The 25,193-nt window shown below is 37.3% G+C and overlaps 1 protein-coding gene across 1 annotated transcript in view; it reads right to left on the minus strand.

Annotated features, from left to right (window-relative positions):
* Positions 1–25,193, minus strand: part of adarb1b (adenosine deaminase RNA specific B1b) — a 129,384-nt gene that overhangs the window by 66,519 nt on the left and 37,672 nt on the right. The window contains exons 2-3 of the mRNA XM_037686858.1: positions 24,916–25,000; positions 1,447–1,546 (exon numbers count right to left, since the gene is read on the minus strand). The gene's annotated coding sequence lies outside the window, so the exon portion shown is untranslated. The remainder of the gene's footprint in view (positions 1–1,446; positions 1,547–24,915; positions 25,001–25,193) is intronic.

Raw genomic sequence — 25,193 nt, forward strand, 5'->3', positions numbered from 1 at the left:
TTGATAAAAGGCAGACTCGAACAAAAAAAAAATCTTTCCCCTTAGATTTCTGGCAATATTTAGTAAAATAAATATTAATCTTTGGTTAGTTTGATCTAGCTACTTTGACTTGTTAAGTTGAAGGCGGCTATCTTGAAACTATTTGAAAAATGTAACAACTAACAAGGAAATGTTGTGAAATAAAGCTGCCGGACAAACTCCTAACTTTTGGTAAACTGCTGGACGACAACGAATATTTGCTGTATATGAAAGATCTGAGGTCATCTCAAAAACAAGCCATACAGCTCTTTTCTCCTGCTCAGGTGTGCGTGCAGGTGCGTATGCAGGTGTACAGAACATTTGATCATTCCTCTCTTTTCTTGACAGGTCTATCTGGGTCAACCATCTGGAGAGTTGCCAAGGCCTTGCCAAAATAGGCAGCTTGCCATTGCAGGTGGCTTGCAACAAAAAAACGAACGCATAAATACACAGAAAAGCATAAAGCTGACAGGTAACATCTGTATTGCTTTTGCCCAGAGCCATATGACTGACTGTGGCTAAGAGTGGGCTGAACACAGGAATAAAATGCTTGATAACTAGTCTGAATGCAATTATGGGGGAATGTGTAAATGCATATGTGTGCTTACATAAACTCACTGGATACTCCATCACTGTTCAATCTCACTGGGGAGGAATGAGGATCTGAGGCTCATTAAGAACATCCAAGATGGAGACTAAATCTAGCTTGACGATGCTTTCCAAGCTCGTTTTCCCTGTGCTGCACAATGGTAGTGCAAAATGTCCCAGACTTCTACTATTCAATGGTTGGGGATAAGATTACCGCAGAGGTAGTAAAAAAAACTAGGCCACCACATGTTGTGTCCATGTGTGCGTCTTGTACTGCATGAGGTTAAAACTATAAGACGTAAAATAGGTTACATCTTTTACGTGTGGCATTTACAAAAAAAAATTAAATAAAAGACAAACTGCTCCTGAATAACCAGCAAAAAATACATCTTTATATGAGCACAAACTTCCACATTTTGTGTTACATTTAACTTTGCAATGTGATGCATTTTATTTGAATTAAATAAAAACACAGGAACATTATTTCTTGGGGGTTCTGAGATAACCAGCTCAGCCAAAGCAGATAGAAACACATGAACGGAAAGCGGGAAAAAAAAGAAGAAACATGCTGCGACAGCCAGGAGGTAGCCGTTAACAATTTATCTACACACGATTGGGACCTGGAATCTAACGTTCTCTGAAAAGATGTATTTTTCTTCATGGGAGCAATATCTGATTTTGAGTTGACCTGGAACTGAGCTACAGGAGGGCTGCAACCCGTTCTCTTTGGCATTAATAGGAATAAAGCTGCTGCTTTCTGTCTCACGCTCTAGGGAACAAATGAATGTGCGGTGAAGCAAAGCTACTAGACAGTGTAGGTTGCCGAATATTAGAACTTACCGATGGTGGTACTCCCTGGATAAGAGCCACTGAGATGTTTTTTAGCCCCCTGCTGCTCCAGGACTCTCTTTCAGGCAGTGGATTTCTCCGATTCAATTCTCTGAAGCAGAATAAGAAAATAAAATCAAACTTTCGAAACATCGAGCTGAACGCCTGTATGACTCTTTGCACAAGTGCCAAACAACTGCACACATTTGAAAAAAGGTATTTGGAAAGCAACAGTAACACTGCAAATATAAACATGTGTCAGTCTCCAGGAGTGATGATGTGAAACATGGACAGATGTTCCTGTGACACTCATCTTCTTCCCCCTGCCAGGCATCCCTTCCCCCGCAACTCCCCTGATTTCCACTCTTTGTTTTCCATTTTCAAAATGTTCGCTTGACTGCCAAAACTAACATTTTGGATACCTGGCGTGCGCTGAGAGACCTATATGAAACCAATGCATTTCTTCCAGTAGAACACTGGTCCCACATGTTGGGTTACTCTTGGTTACAGCAGATAAATCATAAGACCGAACCGGGGTGTGAAAGTTGGCGACTCTAAATTACAACAAAAAAGGCAAATTTTTGGTACAATTCTATGGGGTGCCGTTTGTAAAGTTACACAGTCAAAAATTAACAGAAATATTTTGGTGTATTAGCCTTTAATACGAAAAAAATAGCTTTTTTTAGTCAGTCATATTTTCACAACGTCATTCATACATTTATAAGTGTCATAGTTCCAAACTAATATTTAATTTGCAAGCTAAATATTTAGCTTACAAACAAAATGTTTATGTCCAAGATAAATGTTTAATTTACAAACTAAATATTTAACTTGCAAGTTAAACATTTAGTTAATGAACTAAATATTTAGGTGTAAATTAAATATTTAATTTCCAAGCTAAATATTTATTTTCTAAACTAAACATTTAATTTACAAACTAAATAGTTGTTGTCCAAGCTAAATATTTAATTTTCAAACTAAACAATTAATTTACAAAATAAATATTACATTTTCTAACTAACCGTTTAGCTCAGACCTAAATATTTATTTTTCAAACTAAACATTTAATTTTTAAAATAAATATTTAATTTAATAACTAAATATTTAGCTTGCAAGTTAAATATTTAGTTTGTAAATTAAACATTTAGCTTGGACATAAACATTTAGTTTGTAAACTAAATATTTAGTGTGGAACTAAATATTTAGCTTGCTAACTAAATATTTAACTTGCAAGTTAAGTATTTTGTTTGTAAACTAAATATTTAGTTTGGAACTATTTACAAACGTATGAATAACATGGTCAAACTATGCCTGGAAAAAAAATCTGTTTTTCTTATGAAAGGCTAAATAAATCAAAATATTTCTGTTAATTTTTGACTGTGTAACTTTACAAACGGCACCCCATACAATCCCACAATATTTTGAGTGTTTGCCATCAACTGACCAGGGAGATGTGTAGCCATGTTTAGTGCAGCCATTTTTTTTTTATTACAACTTATTTACACATGCTTGGCTTGCAAAGCTTTAAACTGGGTCATGCACATCATGCCATACTACTAATGCCTAAAAAACACATGATCTCTTCCTGAAGAGAATGACGAATCTCAATTTCTTTTGATCAATCCACCGTTCCATTTGGGGCCATTAATTCAAACATTTAGTGGAGTCACTACTGAAGGATGAATGTTGATTGAATGGGGTTCCGTTTTTAGTATTTTATTTGATGTACATGTTTTTCTTTATCTTTTACTTTGAATTTATGTCTGATGGTTTTGATTTATTTGCATTTTATATGTGCTCACTTACCCAGTGTCTGCAGATGTGATTTAGCCAGTGGTTGTTTCTTTTTATAGGATTAATGTTTATTTAAAAGTGAGCGTGCACATAAGCTAAACTAAAATTACATATTTCTCTGTCATTAACAGCTGGAAGCCACTGCATCAGCATAGAGCTGCAAAGTGGCCTGAAGGACACATAATTTAATAGCAACTTGCTGACTCAGGAGGGTTTCAATGTCATTTACCCATCTGGTCATTCAAGGTGAACCGGGAGCAAGGATGGAGAGAACGAGGGGGCAGATAATAAAATGAGACAATGCGACAGTCAGAGTGCTGGAGAGTGAAAGTGGATGTAAAACTGAGTGTGTCGTGGATTCAAACGAGAGAAAATGAAACCAACTGAATGCCAAGTAATGCTACAAAATCAAAAGTATAAAATTGGAGGCCTAACAGAACCCTAAAACACTAAATTCAGACAGCTTTTAAGACTGTAAAATATACAGAGTAATATGATCAAATGTGTAAATAGATGTAAAAAAAAAAAGGGTATTGTTAAATCTTACTAAATAATTCAGAGCACATATTGTTATAAAACGGATAACATATGCAGATGTTTTAAAAACCAACCAATTTGCAATAAAATTAATCTTCAATTTTCTTCCACTAAATATGAATAAATGATCAGCAGGAGTCCCGACTATTGTTTTCCTTCGTCTATTTTTAACTCCTAAAAAGTGAAAACATGTTTGTTTAAGCTTCTATGCAAGCTGTCTTCTAAATGAGTCATCCTGTGTTTGGGACTAAATTATAACTAAGCAGAACAAATATTTAAAGATATTATTAGGGAAATTAGAGCCTGATGGACACGACTCTCTCAGAACACATTTTCTATATAAGGGGTGAGTAACGTTTATTTCCCAGAAGGCCAAATCAATATATTCAAGCAGAGAGCCACATGGAGAATTGAAAAATACAATTTTCTTTAAGAATATATTTTTGGAAGACATTTTCCAAGTTTTATTTTTGTTTGCACAGATCCATTCCAATAATCTGCTAACAACCAAATAAATGTTTAGCTTAGCAGATTAGCGAAGTCATCCTAATTGCACCATTATATTCCACCATGTTGCTGTTTACTATATTTACTATGTAAATATTATATTTCTTTTTCAATGTTTGGTACTTTATTTTGTACCCTCATCACTTGCATGCTTTAGTATTTCTTTTCTTCTTTTTCCCCACCTCATCTTGAACATGTCATTGCATTGCTGACCATGTGTTAACCTGCATATGACAAATAAACAACATACCGTGTTCGATAACTTTGGGAAACTGTTCGCTAATTTAGTTTCCACTAAATTACAGTTTGCCAACTTTAAGTGCACTAACAAAATTCACAAGCTTGTTCTTGTCTGTAGTGGTCGTGACTCACAGAGTCCGTTAGGCATGATATTGGCTTACTATGAATACACGTGACAAGATGTGATTGATTGACGCAGCTTCATCTGGAAGGAGACGAAGTCGTGTGACACAGATCGAGAGACAGTTGTCTTAGCGGTTAGCGGTTTTGAAGCTAACTTTTTGGTTAGCTGTGCCCACCACTGCTCTTTAGAATTATGACATACTTTCTGAAAACTGGCTCTTGTGGCAACACATTAGTCAGTTTAATTATTTGGAGTCTTTCAGGTTCAGTCTAAAAATCTGAAAACACGACTTTAGAAAGGGGGTTAGGCTTCAAATGTTTCCAATGTATTTGTCCAAGATGTTTAACTTGGACCTGTGTCATCGATGAAATGCAGGTTTCCATCAATTTATTTAAAAGTAGTTTTCTTTTTTGATGAAGAATATTTGGGGTCATATGGAGATTGTCTAAGGGCAAATTTTGGTCCTCAGGCCATATGTTGCCAATGAATGAACTACTTGAAAACTTCCATTTGATTAATTAAATTATCATTTTAAAGTGTTTTGTAAAAATACAAGTATCTTTAAACACAAACACAAGAAATAAAGTATTCTGACAAACTTCATATCATACAAAGAAAAAAAAAAGCTCTGACTGTGAGATATCTTTATTTTAATCCCTTATAAATATAAGTTATTCTGTTAAACATAAACAGTTCTGTTTTTTTTTTATTGATTTGTTTTTCTTTTAGGTAAAATGTGCTGTTCAAATTTGCACTGATCTCAGCCAGTAGTCTAAATTTATTCTGTGTGGGAAGTTGCAGAGAACGATGTGTGTGAGAGTTAATGTGAGCATATGAGAACAAGAGACTAAAAATACATTTGTGAAAAAATTAGTTTGGGAACTTCTAAGTATGGCTGCTTAAAATGAATATGGTGATTTTGGTGGTGGTTCAGATTTGATTGATGGCGTTTCAGTCAATCTGGGAAATAAATCTTCTGAAATCTCCATCAATCTATGGCTTAATGTTTCCAACACAAACAGGATTTTAATGTTTTAACATAATGGCACTGGGGGAAAATATTAGTTTCAAAGAAGGATGTTCTCCCTGTAACAGCGTCTCTGGAGGGCCACCTTGTTTGCTCCAGTTTCTTTTGTCAGGCATGGATGCTTCAGCGCTGACAGGGAACAACCCATTTAACTTGAGAGCAAATTGTCTCTGGAGCTGCACAACTTTCCTCAAAACAACTTTTTCTGTTTTATTTTTCTTGTTAAATGTCTTTTAATGAAAAGGGGCCGCTGTGGTGTAGAGATAGGGCAGCTGACTTGGGACCAGGAAGTAGCAGGTTCAATTCCACGTTCATTCGTTGTGGTGTCCTTGAGCAAGACAGCTTATCCATAACTGCTCCCTGGGCACCTACATAGCTGCCCACTGCTCCACCTGGGTGTAACTCACGTGTGATGGGTTAAATGCAAAGCACAAATTTTGTCATTATATAGAAGCATACAATGATGACAGCACATAGCACTTTCTTCTTCTTCTTTCTTTTATTCTAAGTGGTCTGGTCTGGTATCTGATACAACATTTAAGGACCTCTTTATCACAGTTGCAGAGGTTTAAGATCCAGGATGCAGTCTGGACTCGAAGTGTTAAAATTCTGTTATACATAATACTTTTATTTACAAAAATATAAACAAAAATGCTGATGTGATAACCAGAAACTTAAAAAACTTAGGTCTTTCTGTGTTGTTTGCATGTTCTCCTCGTGTTTGCGTGGGTTTCCACCCACAGTCCAAAGGTCCAGGCCTCCCGTGCAAAAGAGATCTGTGATCTCAATGGGATTTGCCTGGTTAAATAAAGCTTAATAAAGCACATGTAACAGAACTCAAACACAAAGATCCCAAAACACAGTAAAGATACAACCTAAATAATGAAGTAAAATAAATTTAACACACTCAAAACAAACTGCAAAAATGCTAATAAAATGCAGTTCTCAACACTCTTGGTGTTTAAATGATACCTCTTAAATCAGTTGCAAAAAATAAATTAAAATAAAATATAAAATCTCAACAGTCTGTCCCTTTTCACTGTCCTTATAACGAACACATATCTGCTATAACAATGCAACCAGGAAAAAATAAAGCATGTATCACTGTCCTTACTGTAGTTTGAGTAAACATTCATCCCGACTTTGTCACAAACAACTTTGGTACTTGTCATCCAACTAAGCAGGTTTCCAGCTCTATCATAAGATGATATCAGATAAGCAATCACATTTTAACTGTATTTTATCTCATAGTCAAAACCAATATTAAGAAATGTGAAGAAAATCAGTAGGAAGCCAATCCAGGAAAACCACACTCCATAGGATCCCAAAAAGTTCTTAGATACCAGCCACACATGTCCACGTCCTCACCGAGCAGAGCTAGTGCAGAAAAAAGAAAAATGGGGAATGAATCAACAGTGGGCATGTAGTCGTAATATTTTGGCTGATTAGTGTACTGACTGAGTAACAGCAAAATACACAATCTGTTTGGAAATCAGATTCACTGGATCGACAAAACAATCAATTAAGGAAACTTCCCCCATCATCTTTGTTTAAGTGCATCATCATGAGTTATGGCGGTCTAATCAATTCAAACAACTTATCTCTCAGTGATTTGTGTGTGTTGTGTGCATGTGTGTGCAATATTTTGTAGGGTTATTTGTGACAAAGTGTGGCAGCAGATGTGAGGTAATTTGGAGCCACAAGAGACACTAACCAGCGTGCTACAAAGCATTATGGACATTTCTGCTGGCACTAAACTTGAGCAGACTTTAATGTCACGAATCAAAAACACACGTCGTATTTTTATTCGTTTCTAAATTTGCTTACACTCTGAATGAAAAGTGGCAATGTGTACAAAATGTACTATAGGGGGCTAGTAAAAGGCTTCTAGTGTTGTGGTAAAATGCCCGAGGTCATGTTTACATAACCAGTTTCCTAACCAGAGAACAGATCACACTCTCACTGCAACCCCGACACAACAGAACAAGAGACACTGTGAAAAAAAACCAACTAATCAGTGTTATACTGACCATCTGAGTAATCATATGACCTCAGGCCAGAAACATAATGTCAGTAAATAGTGTTTGTGATTTAACAGTGTGAAGGAGGAAGTGGAGGTTAAAATGCACATCATGAGACAAAACAAGATCAAAAAGATGGACAGAGGCAAAAACCAACAGAGAGAAACTGATGGCTGCAGCACTTTTAACATGCACAAAAAAAGAGGTCAAATACTGCCAGGGATATTTGTTATTATTTTTTTAGTTCTTGTTATTGCTCACCGAGGGCTTTCAGGAGAACCCAACTGGAATGCAGATTTAGCCTTACTGATAATGGCCCACGGTTTGTGGTGCTCGCTCAGTACCTACAAGGTCTGTTCAAACTTCTCTCTGGCCATTATTTTATTTGTCTAAAGAGACTTCAGTAATAATTTTCACTCCAGCATTGTAGACAAAAGCACACCAGAGTAGACCAGGAGGATGATTGAAAAAATATCTGGGCAAAGTAGAGACAACAAAGGAAAATGCAGTTATCGAAAAATGTTCCCCCAACATGATAGCAATTTAAGTCCACAAAGAGTGTTTGCAACTCCTTAGTTGGGTTAAGATGGTGCAAACACCAGCAGTGAACAGCCCATAAAGCCATCCAACCAGTTAGAAGTGCAATTTAACAGGACAGCAAGTTTTAGGCATATTTCACATGCAACATTTAATAGGAGGCCATTTGCTATTTTATCAAATCCATTATTCATATATTGACTGAGAAGTCACAAATGGACTGGTATACAACCACATTACAACATGTAGCAGAGTGGGCTGCATGTGTGTCACCACCTGAATTAAAACAAATACAGAAACTAGATAAAAAGTTTAGCAGGACTTAAAGAAATATATATTGCTCACCTCCTATATGCACAAGTTTTAAGCAAAGATCTTGTGTGATTTCTTTGCACTTAAAGTACATGTTGGAGATGACTCCTAGCTACTATCACACTAAATTTGATCTGAATATGTGTAAAAATTGACCAAGTAATAGCTTAGTATGTTCTAAAATCAATGAGTTGTGGCAGCCATTTTGAATCAGGCTATCTCTGCTATGTGTGCCAAATTTTAAACAAAGATCTCATGAAATCTGTTAATGTCAAAAGTATGTGTTGGGAATAATTCTTAGCTACTAACAAACAAACAAACACACACAAAGTTCAATGTCTAAAACTGACTGTGCTACAGCAGCCATGGTTGTGTTTGTTTGTTTTCTAAGGTCATTCAGTCGTGGTGGCCATGTTGAATTGGGTTGCATCCAAAACTGAAAACGTTGTAGATGCACATCCAGTGTTTCCCCTAGATAACTTGCCATGGAGGGGTGCTAATCTACATGATTTTTGTCGACAGGGGTGGGGGGGGGGGGGTTCAACATGAGGGAAGAGGCAGCGTGACGAGTGAGCACTGTCTTTAGCTTTTTTAGCTAGCCCGCCTGTATTGGGCGCAGCTAGCTTAGCGCTATGTCAGTGCTGAAGGGTGGGGGTGTGCGCAGTTCGGTTCGGTAGGCGGGGCGCTCGGTTCTGTCGACGGAGCAGGACACTCCGCTTGTATAAAGGTGGGGGAAACACTGCACATCCAAAGATTACTTTGAGTTTCATTAAAATTTTACTACCAATTTATTAAATATGTTGTCATAAAACATGCAAAATGCATGTACACACACGCACAAATACATAATTGCTCCCCAGTTTTGTTTTTTGGGTTTTTTGGAGGGCAAAGTTCGGCAAGCATGGCGCTCCGTTCTGTTGACAGGGCGGGGCGCCCTGCTTGTATATGGTAGGGGAAACACTGCCCTCTTCCATATTGATATAAACTCCATCCATTATCTTTACCCACGTCTTTCTTTCTGGGTCAATGGTGTCCATGTCCACTGTGTGGGAGATGAGGTACACTATACAGGTATCCAGTCTGTCACATGACCATACAAAGACAAACCAAACAACTGTTCACACTGTCTAACTCACTGCTAGGGACAATTTAGTTACCAGTAGTCTAACATGAAAGTTTTTGGGCAACATGAAAGTTTTTGGTCTGTGGGAGGACACTGGAGTACCATAAATGCACAGAGGAAACATACAAACTCCATCCAAAAAGGCCCCAGGCTGGAATTCCATCCAGCAACCTTCTTGCTGAGAGGTGACGGCTCTACAATCTACACCATCGTGCAGTCGTTGATGTAATAATCTACAGAAAAATGACTATAAACCAGCAAACAAATTGCAAATACAGTCATAACTGTTGAATACCTTAGACATAAAACGTGGTAACAACTTGTAATATTTGATCATACTGGTACAATATCAGTGACCAAATATGAAGCAAGACTTTAATAAAGTTTACTAAATAGGGTCAGCTGTACTGAAAATCAGGCAAATCAATAATCACTCAATCAGTACTGCTACTGATCAGAGTGAGAAAATACCTGAGCTGATATCGTCTGTGTTGCTGTTTTAGCTCTTTTATGCAACGTCACTTCTGAAAGTCTTCAGAAAACACCATGGAAACCATACCAGCAAAGCATCTGTTCGTAATGAAAACAAACTGATATTTAGTGCATTTCTTTAAAGCAGCTCTTTGCCTGTAAGACCTGAACAAGCAAAGCAGCCCACAACAACGCACCTCCTGCCAACATTTTTAAAGGACAAAAACGAGTGACTCATCTTTGCTAATTTGATGCTCTAAATTTACCAGCAAACTTCACACGCTGGGAAAAAACCTTGCTATGGCAGAGTAGTTCAACAGAGTGATGTGAAGCAGTAACACAGTTCCACCGTCAAAGAGCTTGTTTGAAAGCTGAGACTCATGGCCTTATTGGAGAAAAACATTTGTGTTCTTTTCAAGTTTGCGCCTTGCAGCAATACAAATGAGTCAATAAGGTGTTACATCAAGACTGCAGAGATTTGACCACCTGCCATTCTTTCTTATTAAACATCAATCCCAAAATAATGAACGTTGCGATAAAAGCACAACATATTGGTAGCCATCTTACCCAAGCAGTTTGGCTCTTACAGTGCCAACTGACCAGCTGGAACATTGGAAAAGTGTGTGTGTGGTTGTGTGTGAATGTGTGCAGCAGTATGTCAATTTGGCATTGCTACGCCTCTTCTTTCGGTTCTTACATAATGCAGATCATTCCAGAAAAAAAATGTGACAGCAAACTCATGCCATGACGCAGTTGTGTTGCCGCAGGGAGAACACAACCTCACAGCAGACTGAGAACAGTATTCACTCAGTGAAGCCAATAAAATACACACAACTGTACACACTGGCATGGTAACACTCCTAAAACAGATTCTTAGGTGACAAATGAGTATTTAGATGCGACTGTACAAGATGCTCTAAAAATGTTTCTTACCTGTAAGGTATCTGCGACTGGTCTTAATTTCACAATGTTTTTCTTTTTTGCTTTTTTTTTTCCCACTTTCAGTCCTGGTCATGTACATTTCTATAAAAATATGTGGCATTTAAGAGCTGAAAAGTTAAATAAACACTCGGCACTTTGTGTCATTCATTCCAAACCAAACTGGAACAAATTTATAGTGTTTTTTCCCCCCAACAAATAAAACAACTTTTGCACAAACATGTCATTCTGTTGTGTTAGAACACTACACTGGCCAATCAGAAAAATTAATAGACAAAAAAAATTAATCAACTCATGACATACATATTTAGCAGCCTTGAAATGCCAGATCAAAGAATATAAAACATATTAAAAAAAAATTAAAAAAAATCTAGACTCGATTTAAAATAGCATGAGGGGAAAAAAAAAAAGAACCGAGTCAGTTTGGGCTCAAACCATAAAGGCAGATTTTTTAGCTTGTGTTGATAAATACTCTCTCTCGCTCAAGAAGGACAGATGCCTCTGCTCTCTCTCCCCTGTTCTCCTCTTCCTCCTGCTTTTATTCCCTGTGTGTTTGGAGCTCCTGGTACACATCTCCTGAACGAAAAATACTATTATGGATCTGGTGAGCTGGACTTTCAACGCAATCGACAAAATCTTTTCAACAAAATGACAGGGTCCTGGAGAACCCTCTTGTCCGGCTGAGACTCAAACTGCGGAGTGGATCAGAGATCTGTGGGGAGTTTGGCAGCTGATGTGTCTCTCAGTCCTGTCTCAGGAGGACACTGAAGACGTTTACATATTTGGATTTATGATAGCAGGGTTTCTGATCTTTGGCATGGGCGGGGCTCTGTTTTATAAATTTTTGAAGACATCAGCAGCAGTTTCAGCCATGGCAAAGCTTCCAAGTCTGTGTGACGGATTGGTTTGCGCTATGAATACTTAAAATCAGCTGATTAATGAGATAATCCGTAAGATGGAGGCGATTTGTGAGAATTGCAGGCCACCTGTGGCTTCTAGGACTCGCCAGCATGTTGGGATCGACCTTGAGGAAGGCACATAACACGGATCAGTGGAGTGAAATACCCATAAATCTGGCCATTTTGGACTGGGAAAGTTCCAGCAGGACTCAAGCCTAACAAGAATAAAACAGTCTGCCTGAAGAAAATCAACAATTGTGGCTTATATGATTCTGACTCCCCCGTTTGGTCTTGGATATGAGCAGACTATCAAATTTCTCCTGGGACATGGGTAATTAGGGACAAAGCTTCATCTATCATAATACCCCTCACCCCCCACCCCCACCCCCACCCCCACCACCACGAGAACTTCTGTGCAGGCTTGTCAGAACTGCCGGCTGAAACAACATCATCAGGACTGTGGCCTATCTGAAAAACACTCATTGACAAATCTCAACACCTTGACGTCAAACGTAATCGTGTTTATAAATGAGCTTGCTGGAAGAGTTTTTTGATGTCTCAAATCATGTCCAGATAGTACAAGATATGAAGAGATAGATCTTTTTTGTAATACCATTATCCATCCTCATGGTTCTTACCTTTTTCTATCCAAAAGTATTCTCATAAAGAATACCGGGCTGCGCCATTATAGCAGCAGCAACGTGCACTCTGTCCATCTTTCAGACGACTGTACAAACATAATTTCACTGCATCCCGGTACAATGATAATAAAGCTTATTCTTATTCTGATAGTTTAGTTATGTACTTATCTACTATAGTTTATAGTTCAAGAGCGACTGTGGCGTAGGGATAGTATAGTTGACTTGGGACCAGAAAGTTACAAGTCTGACTCCCCGTCATGCCTACACATTGCTGCCCAATTTTGCAGTCATACATTATTTAGTGTATAAGTATAATTAATTAGCTTAGCAATGATTTCATTGTCTCACATCACTAAAACATTTAAACAGAATATGCATAAACCAAAACTTAAATGAAGCACAGCCAACTGTATGAAACGCTATAAAGTTGAGGCTTTGAACAAAAGCTAAAACAATTATCAGTCAGAACATTTGTAAGTATGTTCATGTTTGTTGATGGGAAACCAAAAGATCAGCACAGTTTTACAGAAAGGTTCCTGTGCCATTACACATCAGTAATGAAGGTTCTGGAAGAGAACCGTCAATTCTCATTTGTCATTCTACTCTGAATTCAAACTAAATCTCAAAGACTCAGTGGGTAAAGCATGTTGAGTAGCCATTACAGTTAATTAATTTCCTTCATTGGTGGCTGACTTATTTATAAGATAATTACAAGACTGAGCTGAATGACAGAGATACCCAGGCCAATCTAACAGCTTGTATTCATGAATCAAAACTTACTGACTAAATAAAGCAAGTAACTGAAATGCATCTAACAAAAAATCAGCAAAAAAAAATTCTTGCCAGCTGAAGGAGTGTTTTTTCCTCTCCTTTGGCAAACAACAAAAAAAGGTGATGTCACTTTGCTTAAAGAACTTAAACAATAAACTACTTTAAAAAATGTATATCTAGCAAAGGCAGAAAGCAATGAGTCTAATGTACATGGTAATTATTTTACAATGTTGATTGAACATCTTATTGAAACTTTAGAATTTAATCATTCCTTCATGCAGAAGATAGTACAGAAAACCCCTTGGTAGTAAAATTCAGACAGACAAGGCTTGCCACAGCTCTGTCAGCAGCATAGCTGCAGCATCAGTGTCATCTATCTCGGCTCTCACATCCGTTTGTCTGCTCATCCATTCTGCTAGACCACCACTGTTCACAGACTCAGAGGTTTGCCATGTCGTGGTTGGGGGTTGCTGAGCTTGTTAAAAACCTGAAGTGCACACAAACAGCTCATGCATGCACTGTCCAATATATACTCTATTAATATTTGAAACTCTGCAGCTCAATCTCTTATCGCTTCCCCATCTGCCTTACTCCTGCTTGCCTGGGCTGGGTTGTACAAACTGTAACCTCAGAGATTCATTTACTAAGGGCCATGCAGAGACCTTTAAAAGGCCAGGTACTCTAATGTTGAAACAAGTATAGTAGACTTACATTTTCTAAAGCAATAAAACAATATAAATAACAGACTGACCTGTTAAAATTAAAGTATCTGAGGTTCAAGCAGAATGTAAACATGGAATCTTGGACTTGTGATTGAATCTTATTTGATCAATCACATCTCACTCCCTCTATATCTATAGACAGACTGTTATTTAAAAAAAACTGATCCAATATCTTAATCTATAATGAAACTTTTATTAAACTTGAAAAGGCCACAACTTGGCAAAAAAAAAAAAAAAAGTAAAATATAGAAATGATTCTGTTGTGTTGAGAAATGACAGAGTTGTAGCCATGTTGGTCAAACCTGGAAAACATTATGCACCATCTCATGAAATATCATGATACTGTATCATACCAAGTATGTGTTGTGAATGACTCTCGTACCACCACAACAAATTATAGCACAAAATAAAAACTGACTGATGTATAGCTGTTTGTGTATTTATTAATTTTGAATTGAATGACATCAGAAACTGTTAAATTGTAGACGAACATACAGCGATTTCTTTGTGCAAGTTTCTTTAAAATTTGTTTCATTGATCAGTTAATGCAGAAAAGAAGCAGTGAGTGTTGAAACAACGACATTGTTTAAATCACTAGCTACACTATTTATCCAGCCATCCCTTCCTTTAATCAATCTATTCCATCCATATTAAGGGTTTATTGGGATTTAAAAATATTTTATGTTTACGTTGAGAGTTTATATTAATGTATTTCTGAGTTAAAATGAAGTCTAAGTAACATCACTTGGCAACTCCTATAAACATAGTTCTGAACAATTGCAGACATTTTTTTTTTTGTCATCACAGCCGGACATACACAAACACCCACCTTTCCCCAGAGTCAGAGCTCTAATTATAGCATGCTCATTAATCAGTGACAGCTGTAATTATTCTAATTCCAATGTGTAATCTGATCAAGGTGAGAACTATCAAATCATAACCTCTCCCTGTTGCTAGACTTGCTGGGGAATTTAAGTCATGATGGCAGGGGTGAGGTTGCAAAGAAAATTGGTTTAGACCAAAACAATCTGATTTCGCCTGGCAGGGTAGCTGATTAGAGTGAGCAGAGGAATGTGTGTAAACTACCATCTCTGTTGTCTGGAGACCGTTACTGCAGCTAGAGCTAAAATACCTTTAATGTAAATTTATAAACATATAGTAGGATGAGTTTTAAAAATAAAAAATAAAGGTTCGACCAAAGGTTCACTACCAAATGCACCATAACTAGTTTGGCAAAACGTTGGCTTGGTGTTTAGTTTAAAAAGCAAATGTGTGTTTTATATGAAAATGGTCATTTTTGTTTTTAGGTATATGAAACATATTTTAGGCTCTTTTTTAATATTCCACTAAGTACTTAAATAGAATCTATCTAGGCTTCTATTCTCCAGGTGCTTGCTGTTTCATCACTTAAGATTGTCATGTCCTGGATGTTCCAGATGTTTCGGTGCACCAGCACTAGGCCTGTCGCGATAAAAAATAAATCAATTAATCGCGTGATAAATGAAAATTACCTACTTCATTTTCATTTATTGGCTTTATCATTTCTTCGTGTCTCTATTTCTACTGAAGACACTGGATGACAAAAGGCTCAACTCCGGTGTTCTTCACTGACCCCCTCCCATTCTCGTTAAAATCAGTTTTAACCATCCAAAATCGCGTTTTTGGAACGTTAAAAGCAGCTAAGCTGAGAAGCTAAGCTACGAGCTAAGCTAACAGGCCGATTTCGGGAAAAACCTCCGTCTTGCCGAAGCTCCAAATTTCACAGTTGAAATCCGTGCCTTTGTGTAAAAAGTGGTCTTTCTCTGTTTAAAGAAGCTGAGCACTTGTTTACTGATTTTTTATTAAAAGCTTTGTGTGACAAATACTAAAGAGCTCAAACCACACCTAGCGTCCCCCATTCTGAGAACTGGAAAAAAAGGAAGGAGAGACATCCTTTGTCACGTCAAGGGGCCTACCTCCCATTTTTCTTAAACAGACACACTGCTTGCTTCCTCACCATCCATCTTTCGGTTCAAACAGTCTTATACTGCCATCCGGTGGTCAAAAAAGGTACTACACTCCAAATAAAATTAAACAACATTTCTTCTTATATTTGACAATAATTACGAATTATTGTCAAATTTCAAACAACATTATCGTTTATCGCAATCATTTCTGAGACAATCGCACAGCAAAATTTGTTATCGTGACAGATCTATCCAGTACACCCGACGTAAATCAGTGGGTGCTTAACGGCCTCTGCAGAACATGAAGAGGTAAGTCAATCATTGAGCCTGGTGTGTCACTGCAGGTGAATCTCCAAAAGAAACAACATAGTGGTCCTCGAGGACCAGGACTGGACACCTTGATCTAAACTAACCTACAGTATTCCACATGTCAAATCCAGAAAACTAAAAGTTTTAACTTGGGACACACCTCTGTGTTAAGACAACATCACAAAAGGTTTGTACACGCTCTGTATTTATATATGAATTTCTGGACAGTATTTTCTAAATGTCTTTGCAAGTCTGTGTGGAGTACTGATGAAAGAACAGAGGCATGCGTGACAGATTTGTGTTATCGCCTTATGATTTCAAAAGCAGGAGTGCATCAACAAGCCTGTCTGTAATTACATGACCTGTCTGTCAGATCCTGCAGGCTGAGCTGAAGTACACGGCTCTGCAATCATCTTCCAAGGTTGTTCTTAATTTGCAGCTCCACATTTTTTGTGGACATTTAACAAATGAATGTAATGGATGGGTATAAAATTCCACAAAATGTGTGGGTGCAAATTACCACCAGTTTCGGGATATAATTACATCTTACAAGAGTGCAAGTGTTCAGAACGAAGAAAAACAAATACCATGTATGAGAGAGTTGTTTGTATTGTATCTGCAATTTAACATTAGAAATGTGTTGTACTGATTGCTGTAGTCATGAGTTAACCTCTTGATGATGTAGAAATTCTTGCCACATTTAATATTTTGAGGAAAACAATGTTCAAAAAGTTCAAGTACAGCAGTGAAAGTCTACAGCCATCTTATAAACACAGAGGAGGCGCTGTCATGGTTTGGGGCTGTACTTCAGCCAGTGGTGTTGAAGATTTAATTGATTTTAATAGACTTATGAATCTAGAAAAGTATGGACATTTTGATTTTGATCGGCCACGCAATTTCACCTGGAAAGCACCAAACGTTGCACAAACTGTTTCGGCTCATGTCCTGAGCTTCCCAATTACTGTATGTTTGGATAACTTTTAACTAATTCCTGCACATTCATTCAACCTTTATTTAGACAGGTAAATCCCACATATTTCCCCATGTTCCTAATCAAATTTAACATGAAGAGTGGCTAAAAATATTTTGCATAAACTGATGAATCATGAACCATGAAAAAGTAAAACAAACATGAAAGGGTTGATTTATTTGATTTATTAAAAATATAATTTACAATAGTGTACATTGCCATATGAATAGCTTGTTTAAGCAGGTTTTCGCTGCCTGTTTGTTTTTGTTTAGAGTTTTGCTACATACTTTCAGAGTTTAGGGTTAAACTTCTTGACTTTTGTAACCCCAAAAGAGCACTAAGATCTTCTTTCCAGATGATTTTACAGCAGCCGAAGGCTAAGTTAAAGCACAGAGGGCTTTTGCTTTAGCAGCCTCGAGACTCTGGATCAACCTCCCGCTTGATATTTGCACTGCAGAGTCTATTCAGTCTGGAATTCTGCCTGAAAAGTCAACTTTATACATTGGCTTTTAATTAGAGTCCAATCAAGTCTTTTATGTTGTAGTGTTTCCTATTGAACTGTATTTCTTCAGTTTTATGTAATTATTTCATTGATTGCTTTTTCTTTGTTTGTATTCACATTGTATAACACACTGTTCAACCTTGCTGTTTAAAAACATGGTATAGAAATAAAATTGGCACGATAGGAACATGATTTGGTATTCAATCCCGTATGTGGTAAATTTGTCCTGTATTGTGGACAACCTCTTGTAGATACCGTTGTCTCTTCCATCCAGCGTCTACAACCAGTTCCCTCTTATTCCACCAAATACAGCCAAGTAAGTAGCTACTTCTAGAGTTTGTTGATTCTGTTAACATAACAAACATTTAAAATTTGGTAAGCGTTTGACCTGCAGACATTTTGTATAAGTCAGACTGTACTGTCGCTTAATCAAAGTGCTACATTTGTATAATTTAACCTACACTGACTACACAGTACGTCAGCACTAAACATTAATACTGAGCTCAATATTTATCTAAGAAGTAAACAGAGCTGATGTTGGAGTAAAGAACCCCTTCCACTGTATTAATAATAAGTTCAATCACTGTACAAAGGCGTCGCTGTAGTTTGGACAGTGGAAAACACATGTCACTGAAACACAAAGCAGACGGACTCTGGAGGGCTGAATGTATGCTATCAGTGGCAGCAGCTGCTGTTTCAGACTTGCCTCGATGACCACATTGTTTTTGCATCTGGTCAGCGTTCCCACTTCCTGGTTCCAAAACAAATGTGAGCTTCGATACAGGGCCCGTTTGGTTTCAGACAAGGATGGCTCACAAACCAGCAAGATAATGTTGAATGACAGCTTGTGAGGAGTAGCATAAATAAAGAGAATGAGAAACAGACCAACAGAGTGTTGGTGCTGCTTATAGTGTGAAACACTGCAGGTACTCTCCAGATGGATTTCTTACTTAGAATACATGTTAATCACTGAGACGTGATATAGTAAATTCATGTTTCTATCAAACCACAAAGAACGTATGCTGCGTGAAATATGTAACTGACAAAGGAAGAGCCAAAACAGAAAACCACAACTGTTAATAAATAGAAAATGTTTATTTTACAGTTGAACTGAATGCGAACATGGATTTTCACATGGAAAGGACAGAAGAAAGGAAAGAGCTGACCAAAAGCAAATTGGTTAGGATGAGAGATGTATGAAGGTGAACTCTGAGAAGAAAGGATAGTAGAGGAAAATGTGCATATGAACATATTTTATTCAACAAAACTCAAACTTCAGGCTTTAACCAGTTAACATTTGCTCTTGTATGGGAATATCAACTGGAGCAAAGCTGACATTATTCTTTAGTTCTACTTGAAACAACAGAAGTTTGAACTTGTTTGTGCTCTTGTAAGTCACTGTTGTAGTCAGTTTTTGCCACTAGGCAAAGAAGGGTGAGTGTAGATAAATCAGTGAATACATACAGGTACGTCCATGTGAGGTGAAAAGTAAAAAAGGCAAGTTTATTAAAAGTAATAAGCTTGTTCCGTTTGTTTGAGTCCCTAACTGATGCTGAGGCCACACCAGATAGTTGAGAGGAAAACTGCCCTGTCTACTAGAGATTTATAAAAGGTTTTGGTAGGGGTGCACCAATAAATTGGCTGGCTGATTTATTGGCCCCGAGTTCCTTAATTTTGGGAAATCGGCCAATACTTACACGAGAAACTGATTTTACTGATTTATTTTTACTTTTAACAACAGCCTGAACGTCATTTATATTTCAGAGCACTACTTCATGGCCAGTTAAAACACGTTTGTATTGTTTCTAGGATATTGTTCAAGGGTATGTATTGCAACAAAATAATATTGGAAAACTGAAGGTGCATTGTGATCTTATAACACCTGACAGTGTCGCTTATAAAACAAAATCAGTATCGGCCAAAATAGGAATCAGCAGGTCAGACTTTTTAGAAATCGGTTATCGGCCAGAAAATTGCAGTCGGTGCACCCCTTGTTTTTGGCATTGCATTGAACAAAAATTGAAGGGTCTGCTTCACATTTTCTCTAGTCATGGGCCACCTCTACCTTTCTCTCGCTGTATAGAACTAATTTAGCCTATTCCTACTCCACACAAAGTTCACAATCAAAGCCTTTTCCAGCTCATATTCAAGATGAGGAATCAGAGGGAAATGCTTTAGAGAAATTCTAAGAGGAAATCACAAGAATTCCTGCTTAAATAGTAGATGGCAGTGGTGGGCACATTTCTGCTAACCTGCTAACAGCGGAACCAATTTTTCATTTAGTGGATTTGCATTTTCATTAATGTTTGAAACTATTTGTGGAATTAGCTTCCACTAAATCAGGTTTTGCCAACTTTGAGTCCACTAAGAAAAATTCACAAGTTTGTTCCTGTCTGTTATGGGCATGTCTCGAAGAGTGTTAGGGACACTATTGGCTTACTTCGTGTATAAGTGATAAGATGTGATTGGTCGATGAAGCAGCAGCTAGCTGAAGGCTAGTGTGTACACGTGACAAGACAAGACAGAGATGCAGCTTCCTCAGGAAGGAGACAAAGACGTGTGATGCAGACTGAGTGACAGTCGTCTGAGCAGTTAGCGGTTTAGCATTAGCTTCTGCAATTGTTTATAACCTGTTTAACCTTAGCTAAGCTAAATTTTTAGTTAGCAAAATATGGGTTAGCGAAGCTAACTTTTTGGTTAGCTGTACCCACCACTGTTAGATGGTGCATTATTAGACTCAAATCATTTAATTTAAAGAGAAAAAAAAAAAACCTGTAGAGATTCTGAAAAATGCTTACTTGCATTAGCTTACAGTAGTCCTTACGTGACAATTAAGAATTGTTGGGAGTATTTTTTTTACTTTTCTCGAATACATTATTTATAGAAAATTGCATGTATGAACAGCAACAAATTTGCTTATGAATACAAAGGGGTAAAGAAGGTTCCTTGCAGATCCAGGTTTCACCTGGGAGTCATGATGTGCTGATGTTCGACATAATGTTTATATGCTATTAGTGCTTAGTGTATATTTAGTTAATGTTTTTCTTAGTTCATATCTTAGATCTTATTACTGTTTTTCTTATACATTTTATTGTTGGATGTAACTGGGACCCTGTGTACATAATTTCACTCCACCACATGTACCACATGTGGTGCGAATGACAAAGAATCTCTGACTCTCTGACTCTGATTATGTGTTTGTTTCTGGGTGTTTGTGTTTACTTGAGTCAAAACAGGAGAAACAATAAACAGGACGTGATGATGAGTCAGACTCATCTGGCAACCGAGAAGATGCATTCCAAGCAAAACGCAGCACCTCGTTCTTTCGGTGACTAACAAGAAAACACCATCCTGAAATATGGTTCCCAGCTGTTGTACCAAGGGTCACCCTTTGAAGCAGGTTTCATTCCACTGCAGCACTTCATAGATATAAACTAAATCTCTAAGGATATGACAACAATAAAATACGGCTACCCTGGTTCCTTCTGGCATGGCGATTTTGTAGCAAAAAATAAACGAAAAAATAAACAAACAAAAAAAAACCAACAACAATGTAGAAAACTCAAATCTGTATCAGTATCTGGTCTACAAAATGAAATTGGAAAACCTGCTAAACCATCCTAAACATAAAATATTTGCCTATAAAGTACTTTAAGAGGATTAGGAGTTACATTTTCCTTGGCTAATACCAAACATAGTTAGCATAACATCACACTAGGATCACAAGACTGAAATCAAATAAATTGAAAAAACAATCTGCTCCAGTTTGTAGCATCCTTGGACCACTCACTGAAAAGGTTTCAGTATAAATCATTTAGTCTGTTTGAAAAAGCTCTGAGTTAAACCCTCCAACGTAAGTGAGAGACCTGAAGATGTCAAAGATGCTTTCAACAAAAACTAATAATCTGCCATGGGTAAAGAACATAAAGAACCCACATCCAGGGCCACAAAAACAGCACGGACCTAATTGTGTTTTCACGTAAGAATAAATTAAGCAAATTAATTCTTCTGGAAAGAAAAAAAAAACAAAAACAATAAAATTTTCTTGTTTTTTTTTTATTATTACTTACCACTTTGAATAAAAATTGAGCAAATGTACCAAGCTGATCTATTTAAAACTACATTTACAAAAATATAATGATTTGAATAATGTCTGAACTGCAGCAGATGTACTTCAAATAGAACGCCAGTGGCATTAAAACAAAAAACGTGAATTATCAAAAGCTATCTTATGACACTGAAGAAAAAAATCTTACAACATAATGCTAAACCCTTCTTTAACAATTATTAAACAAAGGCAACATATATAATTTTTCTCTTTCTTAGTTATTTCCTGTGTTGCTGCTGTTTATCCCCTCCACAATAAAAATATGAAATAAATATTTTTTTAGATATATTGATTCTTATGTATTTTGTGTTTTGGTCACTCTGTGCATCTCTGGCTTACTGATTTGTACACAATAATACACCACTGCAGTGATAAAAGCTGTCAAATACTTGCCTTACCCTGCAGCAGCACATCACATTCTAGTTGGATGTGTAGTGACTATCTTGGCAACAGTGAACTAAATATTCATTACAATAACGGAGGAGAGGTAAACGGAGGAGTGCATGAATACTACCAGCTGTGCTTCCAACAGCAGGTGACAGAAACCGAGCTACCACAAAGACACAAACAGGGCCCTGATAAAAAGCGATAGAAATAATGAGAATTAATAGGTTTGGTTTAAAGTTTGCATAAAGGGGTGTTTATTATTTCTTATCACATTAGTAAATATTTGTAAAAATGCGTATTTGCAGTTCAAACTAATCTTTCCCCACTGTGTTGTGGAAAGATTAGTTTAAGAGTGGCTAAAAATAAAAAAGGATGATGAGGAGCCAAGGCCAAGTTAACAACTCTGTATCTGTCCATTTTGTTCTTTTTCTTCACCTTTCCCCAGGGAGAAATAAAAAACACAGCAGGGGGCCATTGTCTAAGAACTGCTGGGTGCAGTTGCCATACGGTGAACTGCGGTGATCAGAATCTTCTCAAGGCAGTCACCCTCCTCTAGCTGACAGATTGCTCCCCATAGCACTCAGCAGGAAGACGGGGGACTGTTTCAGGGACGCACAAGGAGGACGGTAAATGTCTCTTCCTGTCAATAACACCAGCTGTGAATGAGCCATCTCTGCCTCCAAATGGTAACAAGGACAATTTTATTTAATCAGATATATCGTATCTGTAATGTACTCCAGAAGTACCACAGTGACAAGACATACATTTGAGTTTCTAGCACAAATCAATAAATCAAACACCTCCCAAAATGTAACTTGGCAACAAATTTATACATTTAATGCCCTTCACACTTGGTAATTGTGGCATTTTTTTCAAAACAGACTCTGTAACAATTTATCTGGGTCAAATAGTAGAGCCAAAGCAGTCTCATTACAAACTCTAATAGCAAGTTTTCATTCTATCAATGACGTAGACATCTGCAGTACTGAAATCTCTTTGCTCTGCTGTTAAGAAACCTCAGCAACAATGTTTTACATTATTTACTTAATTTATGTTTTTGTGTAATAACTCCAGGCCAAAACTGCAAACGAATCCTTGGGCTTCCAAAAAAAAAAAAAAAAAAGAAGAAAACTTGAAAACACCCCAAAAATAATATATTTTTTAAACAAAACAAAGAATCCACTGCTCCTTGGATTGTTTGCTTTGGAAACCGCAGAATAAAGTGACATACAGTAAGGTGCACATAAATCCTTCCTTCCTTCTGTCCTTTCTCCTTAAAGATTCTCAGACAAGCGAGTAAATGTTTCGACTCACTGGCTCATGGAGAAGACAGGGAAAGAAATATGTAGGGATGGAGGGAGACTGCAGGATCCCCTGAAATTTGAACCATTTTAAAAATAGTCACACTGGTGAAGACCCGCAGTATGAGATGTTCCCTTCAAAAATTAAACAAAGGATTATTAAAAGGGGATAAAAACTGTATTTATTTACTCCACTGCCAAGCTGAAAAATTAGAGGGGATGAGCATTGGCACTGAGAGTCTTTATGGATTACACCAGTGTCTATGACCAGTACTGTAGCTTCTTCTAATAGACTGGTAATGTTACTCCTTGTCAGTCACTAAAGTATCTCCGAGTTTGAGTGAATCCTATATCCAACTTAGGTAGAATTAAATGTTTGTCTTGCATTAGAGACAAATTGTTTTCCATTGACCCAGAACAGACTGCAGGTCAGTTTTTGGTTTGTATTTATACATTTTCTAACATTGGCACCGATATACAGTAGTCCTTCGCTACTTCGCGGTTCAACTTTCGCAGACTCGCTCTTTCGCTGTTTTTTCAAAGAGTGGACACGATACACAAATGGAAGATTGATGGATGAGCCACATGAGCGGCATAGATTTGTTTATTTAAAATACATTATTTTAAATGATTTAGCACCTGCTGCACCTTTGTGCAGCCCACAGGTGCAGGGGGAAGCTCCCTCTGCAGCCTGTCATGATCTCCTCTTTGCCACCTGCGGCTCTCTGCCACGCCCACATACCCTTTGCTGTCCAGCTGCACCGATGGACTTTTGTCCTCAAACTTAAAATTCAAAGTGTGTCACATCATAAAATCGTCATACTCACAAAATATAAAAGTGTTAAAAGTTATTTTTAATTATTTTAGAACTTCTATGTTCAGCTGTTATAGTGTAATTGATGAAGAAGTACATTTCTGCTCTGTGCTGCAGAGCTGCCTGAAGGGTTAACCTTTAATGTCCTGCTGTGCTTCTCTTCTCTACAATTTAAATTTAAATACTGTAACATTATTTAAATTTAAATTGTTGATTCACACAGAAGGAGGGAGATTGAGAGTGAAACTTGAACTTGGACCACTGTATCCCTACTTCACAGTTTTTCACTTACCGCAGGGGCGCGGTCCCTTAAACCCCGTGATAAACAAGGGACTACTGCATGTAACTTTTAAAGTAACTCTTATTTTAGTACAGCCACTTTTTTTTTTAAACAAAGTACTTAAATAAATCCATCCATTTTTCCTGAAAAATGTCAAAGCGACTGAGTAAATGTCTAAAAGTGACAGGTCTGAACTCACCGTTCCACTGAGTAGTCAGCGAGTAAGGAACCAGATGTTTTTATCTACCAAATCCGTCAATCGCTGTTCACGCCACACAATGCACCTAAAGAAGAAAAAAAGGAACATTCAGTAATATATTTTGAAGAGACTTAATTACAGTATTTTCATAAAACTTTTATATTAAATATGGGAAATCTGGTAAAGATCAATTATGTAGCCTGTAAATAAGGATGTTTTTAATTTGTTGTTGAGAAAATGTATCACACATGGTAGAGCTGTGCACTCAGTTGAATTTA

Source organism: Nematolebias whitei, chromosome 13, assembly GCF_014905685.2.
Source record: "Nematolebias whitei isolate Nwh7 chromosome 13, NemWhi1, whole genome shotgun sequence".
In the NCBI taxonomy this organism is placed as follows: domain Eukaryota; kingdom Metazoa; phylum Chordata; class Actinopteri; order Cyprinodontiformes; family Rivulidae; genus Nematolebias; species Nematolebias whitei.